At 41.2% G+C, this 13,171-nt stretch overlaps 1 pseudogene; it reads left to right on the plus strand.

Moving 5' to 3' along the window:
• Positions 1-1,844: 1,844 nt before the first annotated feature.
• Positions 1,845-5,086, plus strand: LOC131538517 (uncharacterized; annotated as a pseudogene).
• The last annotated feature ends 8,085 nt before the right edge of the window (positions 5,087-13,171 follow it).

Below are 13,171 nucleotides of genomic sequence, written 5' to 3' on the forward strand. Positions count from 1 at the left end.
ATATATATATATATATGAATGTGGTATTTTATGTTTCATTTATCTTGCTGTAGTTATTAGAACTTAGGATATTTTTAATCTATGACTTAACCCGTTTAGTAGGTAAAATTATAGATATTCGATGTGACAACTATCTCATGTTTGGTATTAAATTACACGTTATGTTGATTCCAACATGGTGAAAGGATGAATGTTGACTTTTAGCATCATAAGGTATGATTATAACACTTTATAGAAATCTGCTAGGATATTTCCTCCAGGTGACATATTTATGAGCAGATAATGTATGCACGAAAAAGAAGTCGTGCTGGGCGGGGCTCCGCCCTACAGGGACAATGTGATTTGGTCAGACAGTGAATAGGATGGACTTAATTCTGTCCGATAAAAACAGACACCCAACTTTGCAAGGGTTGGGTTGAAACCACTGGGTTGAACAACTGGTGAAACTGCAAGAAACTTGGCTGAAAGTCTGGGTGTTGCCCCCCCTGATCGTGCTGCGAAACATCTGGCTGATCATCTAAAAAGACTTCAACACTCTGTCCACGTCTGACCAAAGTAACTTGCAAAGCTGCTGCGTAAGAACTTCAAACTTGCCATTCGCGCGCTGCTCAAGAAGCCATCAAATCCAAAAGGAGAAATTCCGAGTGACGTCACGCGACAACGCATCAGCGAGAAAGTCCGGGGCTTGCCTCCAGCAACAACCAACCTCAAGAAGAACAGCCTTCGATTCAACTTCAACTCACAGCAAGTAAAACAAACAAATCTCTTATTCACTGATCTGATTGAATTGAATGAATCGTTAAAAGATAACGATAACTGAGTCTTCTGTTCGTGACGTCCCAAGGTCGTTTTATACTCAAGAAAAGAGAATAGTTTAACTTTCTTCAAACTGCTTTGATCTTGCCATAATGTGTGTATGTGTGTGTATGTGTTTTGTTTTTGTATTGTACCCTAGAATAGTAAATAAACTCTCGATTCATTTTTAATGAATAGTCTGGTGCCTTGATTTTCAAATCTTAAATTATTTGCCATAGATCGTGTTACCTGTTGCTCAAGCTAAATTTCCCAATCAATTCTGTATTATTATCAACAATAAGCAGAATTGCTAAAATATACTGTATTAATACTCGCTGGTCGAGTCGTTAATAAGGTATAAATTATACAAATTTTGATTAATATCAATTAATCAGATCAAAACCGAATTTCTACGATTTGGTTCCCTAAAGCTAAAATTTATAAGTGAAGGATAAAACCCTTACAGTAATAAAACTTTAAATGAAAATACAGTAATAATACATCCAGCTACTGTACAATTTACAGCAATCTCTTTACAGTATAGTTTAGGTACCTATCCGTTGGCACCCGAACGAGAAGGGGGGTAAAAATAAAATAATAATAAAAATGCTTGTGAGCATCTTCCGGAGCGGACAGCAGCAAATACCAATAAAGGTACATTTTCTTTCTATTTTTGAATTCACTCACTGTTATACTGTACATTTGTTTATAATTTAAATATATTAACAAATATATTTAATCATCTTGTATATGACACTCTCATAATAATCTATTTAATTAACGGGTTTATCTTTTATGAAGCCTTTGTGAGTTGAAGCAGGGATGGGCAAACTTGGCACTGGAGGGCCACTGTCCTGCAGTGTTTAGCTTTAACCCTAATCAAACACACCTTTACCAGCTAAATTAATTAGGACTACTATAAGGCTACAGGTAGGTGAGTTTTATCAGGGTTGATTTAATATTTAAACTATAAACAAATATACTGTACAGTATAACGGTGAGTGATTTCAGAAAAAGAAAGACAAAACATACCTTTACAATTTGATGAAGATGTAAGCCAGGTCCTGGAAGTAACAGCTAAGGGGGATGTGGACCACCGATTGAGAACGATGACTACCCTCATAATGAACATTGCAGCTGAGCAATTTGGAACCGAGGCATCCAAGCCTGCTCCATCGGCATATGCTCCAAGCCATAGAGCAAGGAAAATCCAGTGCCTCATGGAAAAACTCAGGCTGCTAAAGAGGCAATACAAGTTAGCGTGGGAAGTCGAGAGGCCTAGTGGGCCTGAGAGCAATCCTAAGGAAACATCTCTTGACCTTACGGAGGGCAGTGTTCCACAGAAGGAGGCGGAAGGAGAGAGCCAGGAAGAGGGCAGCATTCTTGGCCAATCCATTTAAGCTGTCCAAGCAGCTCCTTGGCCAAAAGAGGGCTGGCCGCCTCACATGCTCCAAGGATGCCATAAACGATCACCTCAAGGCCACCTATAGTGACTCCATCAGAGAACAAACGCTGGGTCCATGCGATGCGCTGATAACACCACCAGAGCCTTCATCAGACTTCGACCTGAAGGAGCCCCGCCTAAGGGAAGTGGAGGAAGTGGTGAGGAGAGCAAGATCGAGCTCAGCACCAGGCCCAAGTGGAGTGCCCTACAAGGTGTATAAGAACTGCCCAAAGCTACTACATCGGCTTTGGAGGCTCCTGAAGGTGATCTGGAGGAGAGGGAAGATTGCCCAGCCATGGAGGTATGCTGAGGGAGTGTGCATACCAAAAGAGGAGAAGTCTGAGGATATCGACCAGTTTCGGGTCATCTCCTTGCTTAGTGTGGAGAGTAAACTCTTCTTTAGCATCGTGGCTAAGAGGCTCTCTAACTTCCAGTTGAGCAATAAGTACATTGATATGTCTGTGCAATAAGTACATCGATATGTGCAAAAGGGAGGTATACCAGGAGTTCCTGGTTGTTCACACAGGCCTGGTAACCCAGCTCATCAGGGAAGCAAGTGAAGGTAGAGGGGACCTGGCAGTACTGTGGCTGGACCTCACCAATGCCTATGGCTCAATACCCAACATGCTTGTGGAGGTCGCACTGGAGAAACATCATGTACCACAGAAGGTGAAAGATCTCATCCTGGACTATTACAGCAAGTTCAGCTTGAGAGTCTTTACTGGCCAGCTAACGTCTGACTGGCACCAGCTGGAGGTGGGGATAATCTCTGGCTGTACCATCTCAGTGACCCTATTTGCGGTGGCAATGTATATGCTGGTCAAGGCAGCTGAAACAGAGTGCAGAGGTCCCCTCAGCAAGTCTGGAGTAAGGAAACCTCCCATAAGAGCCTTCATGGGCGATCTCACAGTGACAACAACGGCGGTACCAGGAACCAGGTGGATCCTTCAGGGGTTGGAGAGACTCATGTCATGGGCACGCATGAGCTTCAAACCTGCAAAGTCCAGGTCCTTGGTTCTAAAGAAGGGGAAGGTTACAGACAGATTCCGCTTCAGGCTGGGAGAATACCAGATCCCGTCAGTCACTGAGAGTCCAGTGAAGAGCCTTGGGAAGGTCTTTAACTGCAGACTGAGTGACAGAGACTCCATCAAGGCAATGCTGACCTGGAGGGATGGTTGAGAACAGTGGATAAGTCTGGGCTCCCTGGAAGATTCAAGGCCTGGGTATACCAGCATGGAATCCTCCCAAGTATCCTCTGGCCTCTGCTTATCTATGAGGTCCCAATGACCATGGTAGAAGGTTTTGAGCAAAAAGTGAGCAGCTATCTATGCAGATGGCTGGGTCTACCGCGTAGCCTGAGTAACATCGGGCTATATGGGAACACCAACAAGCTCAGGCTCCCTTTTAGCTCAGTCAGGGAGGAGTTCATCGTTGCACGGGCACGGGAACATCTGCAGTACTCTGGATCAAGAGATGCCAAAGTGTCCGGCGCAGGGATTGTTGTGAGGACAGGAAGGAAGTGGAGGGCAGCTGAGGCAGTTCAGCAAGCAGAGACTCGGCTGAAGCACAAGGCCATCCTTGGAACAGTGGCACAAGGCAGAGCCGGACTTGGAAGCCTAAGAGCAATCCGATATGACTCTGCCGGCAGAAAGGAGAGGCAGAGGCTGGTACAGTAGGAGGTGCGAGCTTCAGTCGAGGAAGAGCTAATAGCAGAGCAGTGGCCATGCGGTAGCAAGGCACCTGGATGAAGTGGGAGCAGGCGATGGAGCGCAGTATCACTTGGCAGGACATCTGGAAGTGGAACCCCCAGAGAATCAAGTTCTTGATTCAGGGGGTCTATGATGTCCTCCCAAGTCCATCCAACCTGTGCAAATGGGGAAAAATAGAAACACCTGCATGCCCCCTTTGTTCCAAAGTAGGGACATTAGAACACATCCTGAGCAGCTGCTCCAAGGCGCTGGGTGAGGGTCGGTATTGATGGAGGCATGACCAGGTCCTCAAATCCATCACTGAGGCAATCAGCAAGGGGATCAAGGACAGCCGACACACCCAAGCTACAGCCAAAGCCATTCACTTCATCAGGGAAGGACAAATGCCAGAGAAAGCATTGAAAAACTGGGTAACACTTTAGAATACTGTTCCATCATTAATGAATAACTACACAAGAACACATGAGTAATGCAACATTAGCACTCTAGTAACTAACAAGCAACTCTGGTTAATGAATTAGTAAGTAATAGTGCTTAGTCGAATGTGGTAGTTCACTATTAGCTAATCAGTAACTATTATTTTTTCCATACCTCCCCAAGAACTACTAAGAACTACTGTATACAGGTTGATAATTAATATGAATAATACATAATTAATAATTCATTCTAAAGTAAAGGTCATGGTAACCCACTAGTAATGACTCAAGTATTACCAAATTCTTCAGAAGGAATTAGTAATTATTTGGATCAGTATTCTAAAGTGAAGATCATGATAACTCCCTAGTAATGACTGAAATCATTGCAAGCTTTTGAGGTTTTTGTAAAGTATTGAATAGTAATTATTCAGGTGTTACTACATCCTTCTAAAGGAATTAGTCATTTGGATCAGTATTCTAAAGTGAAGATCGTGATAACTGAGAATGGAGGAGGCTCAAGAGAGGAAGAGGGAGAAATACCAAGAACTGGTGGAGGATTGTCGGAGGAACGGATGGAGGTGGGTAGCAGGGGATTTGCCAGTCACTCCCTGAGCAAGGCCTATGGCACGTTGGGCATAACAGGTGCTAACCGAAAAAGAGCCATAGGCAACAACGTGGAGGCAGCAGAAAAAGCTTCCAGGTGGCTCTGGTTGAAGAGGTGAGAGCAGTGGGGCAGTAGAATGCCACTTTGACACAGGCCGGGGTCTGATCAGCCTCGGTCGGGTCGCCAGGACGAGGGTGTCTGTTGTAAGACCCGAAACACCCAGTGACTCCTGGAAACAACACTGATGATGTGTCCAAGGTTGTGCACCAGAAGATATTTTCTGTAAACTAATATTTGTTGCCGCTCTCTGCTCCGGAAGATGCTCACAGCTTGCGAAAGTATTTATTTATTTTTTCCTCCCTGCTGATGGGAGCCCAAACTAGCTCTTCTGATTGGCCAAACTTCTCTGATCTTGGAAGAGTGGCCGCCGCTGTCTATACAGTTGCACAAATCACTTTTGCTCCATTTGTCACACAGATATGTGGAGAGTGTGCGAAACTTGTCATTTGCAGGTGAAAAACAACGTTTAAGACTCGTAGCAGCAGATTCAAGCCGTTGTCATTATGCACTTGTGTTTGTGCTAGAAAAAGCATCCAAGAAAAAAAAAAAATTCTACAAGTGTGCAAATCTCATTGCCAGTATTCCAACATGATCTCACAGAATTCCGTGTAATGTTCACGGACTTAATTAACCTCCGAATCTGTGGTGGCATCACGGAATCGCCGAAAATTCCGTGATGGGCTCACAGAAGGCATCAGCCGTTGTCCATGCACGGATTCACTGGTTCAACACCAGCGCTGCATCGGACCACGTAAAAAGAGTGAGTCCGATGCAGTTATACTTTCACTGGAGTACCTGACCCCACCCCTACCCTAAACCTACCCAGTTCTGAACAATAATGATGACGATAAATTATCGCGTCGGCATATTGATGCTAAAGGTTTCCTATTTAAAGTGTTGAACCAGTGGATCCGTGCGTGGAGCACGGCTGATGCCTGTCACTGACTTACATTGGTATCACTTCTGTGAGCCCATCACGGATTTTTTTCTGTGAGCCCATCACGGAATTTTCGGCGATTCCGTGATGCCACCACAGATTCGGAGGTTAATTAAGTCCGTGAACATTACACGGAATTCTGTGAGATCAGATCAGGTTGCAGTATTCATATACTGATTTGCAGATGTACAAAATTTGTCCGCGACTGCACATTTTTTGATGCAGGTGTGTGAATGTTGAGTTTCTTGATTTGTGATTCGTAGAATAGGATTTGTGTATCTGCAATGAAGGATCCAAGAAGGTGTAACTGTTGTGTTGTGTTGTGTTTGTGGGAGAGAGAGAAAAAAATCTACAAGTTTGCAACTTTTGTCTGTGGCTTCAAATTTACTGATACACATGTGTGGCTATTCTCTACAACTACAAATTCTGCTGTCACGGACACGCTGTTATTGTAAATAAGAACTTGTTCTTAATTAACTTGCCTGGTTAAATAAAGGTGTGGGATTACAAATTTATTTAAATGTTTCATTTAGATTCCAATGTAATAATATACAAACTGAAGAAGTTATATACATTGTGTTTAGCATGATGACATCAGATGAACGATTCTGTTTAACAAAGTTTGTAGCACGAGGTCCCTGCCAGTTCCTGTTCTCTTATTGTAAGTCAAATGAGCCAGACGACGGAGACTCTTGCCTTTTGTTTGTAATTGCTCTTGATGCCCCTGCCCCAATCTTTGGGCAGTTAGGCTGATTAGATTAGGAGTGGTTAAATGGGGCAGGGTGCTATACCGGAATACTTCATTTGCATGCTTTAAGGTCGTCACCCAGGTGCTTTGTTTCCATTCCTAAGCACTGCCCCCTAAATGTATTTAAACTACAATGTATCACTGCTTTAGTTGAGATTTTCGATGACTACAGCTACCAACAGCTTGTGTTCTCAATAAAAGAATCCTGCTGGAGATACAACCCGAAGTCTCCATGGTCTTCACTTCTGAGTTGCCTAAACTTTAGAAGATAAAAGTTGACAACAGACGGTGCCGTGACCCGGATAGAGCTCCTCACCTGAATCCAGAATGAAAACTTCAACAAAGTTCAACAAAGATCTGACTTCGTTCCAGACTGAATCTTTCTGTACAACCAAGGGTTGGTGAGTGTCACTCTATCCAAAAGAACCTTTAAGACCCGTACAAATTTGTTATCCTCTGCGCCGTCAGAGAAGAGTTAACAGACAGCTGTAGGGTTTGGTTAACTAAGTTATCCTCTAAAAATGTCCTTTTAGAGATGAAGGTTATCCTCTGTCCAGGCAGGGAAGATTAGCATCACGTGCTAATAGTGTGTTACCCTCTGTTTTTCAGGCAGGGAAGATTAGCATCACATGCTAATATTGGTTACCCTCTGTTTTTCAGGCAGGGAAGATTAGCATCACGTGCTAATATTGTGTTACCCTCTGTTTTCGGCAGGGAAGTTTAGCGTAAAATGCTAGTAAACTGTGTTATCCTCTGCTTTGCCAGACAAGGTTAACAATAGTTGATCTGTGTTAACAAGCGTACCCCTCTATTGATCAGAGAAGTTTTAGTGTTTTGATTGTGTGGTAACAAAGAAACTCACAAAATGGTTAGAAGGAATGCTAGGCTGATTCCAACAACAGAAAAGGGTGGTCTTGCGACTCCATTGTGGTCAGATAGTGAATTCAAAACACTGTTAGGGGAACAAATGAACCGAATAATCACTGAGAAAGTTAGACAAGAACTAACTCAGAAATATGAGATCCATCCAGACAAGACTTGGTCTGTAGATGAGTGTAAAAAGGTATTAGGAGCATGTATTCGCAAGAACAATGTGAAAGGCATTATCTGCTGCCACAGAGAATTTGGTTTAGCACTAGCTACACAACAATCTCAGCGTAACTCAGAGCTAGAGAAACAGAACAATGAGCTTCGAGCTAGAGTATCCTCTTTGACTAAGAAATTGAACCGCAACAAAGCTGCAGCAAAAACTGATGTGGAAGTTAGTCAGCCGGATAACATTTACCCTGATTAACAAGCATTCTTTGAAAGAGATGTAGCTCTCCAATCAGTAATTGATGTGCCTGTAAGTTCGGTCAATGTGTGTGGCGCTAGGAGGAGATCTCAGAGAATTAAAAGTGTTTCTCCCAGCTCTTCTGTTGTCCAAGTACAAACTGTTGCCAAAGTGCTAGGACCTAAAGATATAGAGAGACTATCCCAGAGCTTACCCTCAGCACGCACAAATTTTTCTGAATTTAGAAGAGTATTGATCAGCAAAATGCGTCTCTACGACATGTCGTTAGCAGAAGTCACACAGCTGATGTCACAAATTCTAACTGAATCTGAATTCAACAGTTTTGAGTCTGCTGTTACTTCTGAACTACAACATGCCAGTAAAGGTGATTTGAGAGAAGGGGTTTTGAAAATTCTAAAGAATATCATGGGACCAAAAATAGACTGGTCCAGAATCAGTAACTGTGTGCAAAGGAAAGAAGAAACTGTGAGTGAATACACCGAAAGGTTTTGTCAGTCAGCTGTAACTTACAGTGGAATAGTGGATGATCCTGAAAGTGTGCTTGATGACAGAGGACCACTAGTTCGAACATGGTTTGTTGACCTTTTATCAGAGTACAGATCGGCTTTGCCATTCTTAGATCTAACATGGTCCACTGGAAGCTTGCAAAACAGCTTGGACAGGTTAGCTACTTGGGAAAGAGACTCTGATGTTAAAGCCAGAGTAAAGATTGCAGCAGCGTCCTTTAAGGTCAACACAGAGAACCGACAGAAACGTAAATGTCCTAAGAAGGAGAGCAGTTGTCATTACTGTGGTAAACCTGGACACTGGATGAAAGAGTGTAGGAAAAGCAAAAAGACATTAGGAGAAATTAACAGCTTATTCAGCTTCTACTCAGTCTACTTAGTACTCTGAACCCTCCCCGCTTCACCGAACTGTTGGAGCAGTTTGCTCAGGTGTTAACTGTTAGGGCTGTGAGTGCTTAATTTCCCAGTAATGTACAACAAAGCTGAAAGATTATTTGTAAATAAAACTACAGGAAGGTTACTGACACTTCCTTCCATTGAGAGAATGCTAGTTAAGTACACTGTGACGTAGTGAGACCAGCCCTCCCCTGTGACTCAGTCACTTGTCACAAAACGATACAAAACACAACACACTCTTACAATTTCAACTGTCTTTTCTTTTCATTTTAATCTAATAATGGGACTTGAACTTTAAGGTGCTTGACTTATTCAAAACATACCAACAATCACAATTAAACCACTGAATTTAGGTCATCTCATGAATCATTCAGCATATCATAAACAATGCAAAGTATCAATACCAACTTAGATCTCAACTTTGAATTCAAAGCTTTAGACACAGTAATTCATGCATCGATTCATCCAAACCAAACATGGTGATAGAAATTTTCTTACATGTAAGGTTCACAAAGAAATAAATGAGGTTTGTTTGTTGTGTGAGTGAGTTCAGTTCAAGTGCGGCGTATATGAGAGCGTGTATGAGAGTTTGTTTGAGAGTGTGTAGGAGAGTTTGTTTTGAAAGTTCCACTAAGCCCATCTTTTCTGAAAGTTACTGATGAGTAATTATCTTCGTCGAGTTAGCTGAATGAATGGATCAAGGCCTACCTGAAGACCAAACATAATCAATGAGGTTGTTTTCAAACCAAGATACTCCAAACTCCCAGTACCAGATTCCGATCCAGTGCCGTTTCACACAGCCAATTAACGAGTGGTGCAGCAACCTCCAAACTCATCCTCTGTGCAACCAGCAACAGCAACCTTTTTGAACATGATGACTTTGAATCTAGTAGTTTCCTTGATTTCGGCTTTATTTTAGAAGATTCCGCTTTCACACCCTGAAGAAAGGAGCAGCTTGCAGGAACATTGAATCCGGAAACTCTTCAACGTAGCAACGCAACTTTCATATCTCGGAATCTTCAATTATTTAGTTTCATTTTACACTTCATTAACATCTACAAACTGACCATACTTCTTACTCTTAATAACGAAAACTCTCACTTTCCAAGTAAAGATCTGTACAGCAAACCAGGGCACTCTCCTCTCTCCTTCCACACACACCTGTGTTCAATTTTATCTCCATTTCACTCAGCGTACCTGCTTAACTGACTCCTCCCAAAATTAACACATTGCATTTTGGGTATCGTAGTTCCTTACCGTCACAACACTCACAGCCTTCAAAGCTATACTACAACACACTCCAGTCACTCACCTATCCTCTCTGGGTTATGATGTTTGTTATGACTGATGTTCCATTAGAGGATGGAGATGTCACACACTAAAGTTTGCACACCACCTACAGGGATAGGATAGGACACATGGACCAGTGAGGAGCCCAGGGAAGAACCAAACGCAACATGCTTCGGGGGCCAACCCTGCGGCGAAGACTCCCTCATAGGCTTTCCCCATCCACTAGTCCATCCTTTCCTCACTGTTCTTTAGGTGTCTCATGAATTAAGAAATAGGGAAAGAAGGAACAACAATAGCAGACTCAGATTGAACAAAGGATACAACCCTAATGTTTGCAGTCTTTAGAACAAATACTGCTCTGTCTTTTGTTTTCTTTCTTACTCTGTGCAGATACCACTTGATGGCTGTCCCAAGACCCATACACGCCAAACTCCTCACCTGCGTATGAAGCCACAACCTCTAAAAGACAACAAGACCCACTGCCGAGCCAACTGTCACGGAAGACAGAACAAAGAAAAATAAAAAAATACACAACGCAGAGAATCACATACGGGAACTTCAGTCATCATCAACATGAAAATTACACCAGATGACTGAAGATAATTCTTCATGGTTCGGAGACTTGTTAGGTAAACCCTGGCTGTGGATCAAGGACATAGCAATTCTGCTGTTGTTTCTCCTACTGGCGTACTATCTATGCATCCACAGTATCAAGTGTTTCGTTCAGCAAATAACTTCCGCCTCTCACGAGGAAATGACAGTTCCAACCAGAAAAGATTATTACCCGTAAGAACTTCACGGACCATAATTGCATGTTTTGTTTCTGTGTCAGCATGCAATTACATACAAGCAACACAGAACATGTATTATGTGCCTGTAACGATCACAAGTTACAAGAATAAACTTTTAAGTGTCTAAATTTGTATTTTGTGAGAGTTATTAGAACTCTCAAAGGGGGAATTGTGGGATTACAAATTTATTTAAATGTTTAATTTAGATTCCAATGTAATAATATACAAACTGAAGAAGTTATATACATTGTGTTTAGCATTTATGGTGAAGATGATGACATCAGATGAACGATTCTGTTTAACAAAGTTTGTAGCACGAGGTCCCTGCCAGTTCCTGTTCTCTTATTGTAAGTCAAATGAGCCAGACGACGGAGACTCTTGCCTTTTGTTTGTAATTGCTCTTGATGCCCCTGCCCCAATCTTTGGGCAGTTAGGCTGATTAGATTAGGAGTGGTTAAATGGGGCAAGATGCTATACTTGAATACTTCATTTGCATGCTTTAAGGTCGTCACCCAGGTGCTTTGTTTCCATTCCTAAGCACTGCCCCCTAAATGTATTTAAACTACAATGTATCACTGCTTTAGTTGAGATTTTCGATGACTACAGCTACCAATAGCTTGTGTTCTCAATAAAAGAATCCTGCTGAAGATACAACCCGAAGTCTCCATGGTCTTCACTTCTGAGTTGCCTAAACTTTAGAAGATAAAAGTTCACAACAGGTTAAAGAAAGTCCTCATAAGTCACCTTCTCCTTGTAATACACAATGTCACAACTTGCACTGAAAAAAAAATATTTAGGTTACACTTTAGTTTAAAGTGTCCTTGTTACACGTTACATGTACTTACTATTATAATAACCATAAACTATGCATTAATACATGCAAGTAACTCTAAGCCAAACCCTAATCCTGTCCCTAACCATATAGTAAGTACATGTAAGTAATTAATATTACTCAGTACTTAAATGTATAATTACACTGTAATAAGGACACGTTAAAATTTTAACAGAAATTGTTAGTACATTTCTGAAATAACTACAAAGAAACACAAGTAATGCTGAATTATACATGAGTTTTTAAAGATCAATAATCTTGGAAAAAACATAACTTAATAAAATAATGTAAAAATGAAATACACCCATAAATATATGTATAGCTTTTGACATTTTATGTAGATTTATGTTTTTATTTTTCTTCCTACATAATACTGAATGCTGTTTTGAATGCACGTCTAAAGGATGTCCTTAACCAGCTTTATCTGTTTAGGTAATATTTATCTAATATTAACCATCTATCACAATTTAATAGTCAGGTTGCTATAAGGATCTTTTCTGCTTCTTGGCATGTACATGCATAATTGTCTTTTATCCTGGAGCAGAAGGATGTAATAATTCACCTATTTGGGGAATCGTAAAAAAAAAAAAAAAAACTGAATAGAAGACTTTCCAGCTAAAAGGTTATAAATGATGTGTATCTCCCACTTAAAATTGTAATTGCACAATACTACACTCTCAGAAATAAAGGTACAAAAGCTGTCACTGGGGCGGTACCTTTTCAAAAGGTACATGTTTGTACCTAAAGGGTCAATTTTGGTACCTTAAAGGTACATATTAGTATTTAATGTGTACATATTTGAACCTAATAGGTACAAAAGTGTACCTTTTGAAAAGGTTTTTTCCCCCTCTATTGCTCTACAGCAGTTTTAATGATGTTGGTAAGGAAACATACATCAATGAATATGCAGTTTTGGGATTAGAATTACTTATGTCCTTTGAAAACACGTTTGAAATGAGATTTGCATTTTCCGTGATTGAGTTTGAGATCATATTCTCGTCAGGGAGCTAACAGTATTCCTGTTCCTGAAATCAAATCCACCTGTTCACAGAGCAGAACCAAGTACAATGTCAAACAGAATATGACCTACACACCATTACAAGTAAATAACAAAGCAATGCCAAATAAAGGGATTTCCAACATTAATCTTTGGATTTTCTCCACGGTTGTCTAATGTGAGCACATAAAAAACCCTTTGTTAGCTTTTGTGTTCCATACCCCCTTATTAGTTCATGTGAATTATAGTCAATGTTTAATCTAGCGGCTGTTTCCTCATGTTATTCAAATTAGTGAAGTAGATCTCATCATAAAAGGGCTGCGAGAAGAATTTCTTTTGTCCTGATGCAGTT

Source organism: Onychostoma macrolepis, chromosome 04, assembly GCF_012432095.1.
Source record: "Onychostoma macrolepis isolate SWU-2019 chromosome 04, ASM1243209v1, whole genome shotgun sequence".
Classification (NCBI taxonomy): Eukaryota; Metazoa; Chordata; class Actinopteri; order Cypriniformes; family Cyprinidae; genus Onychostoma; species Onychostoma macrolepis.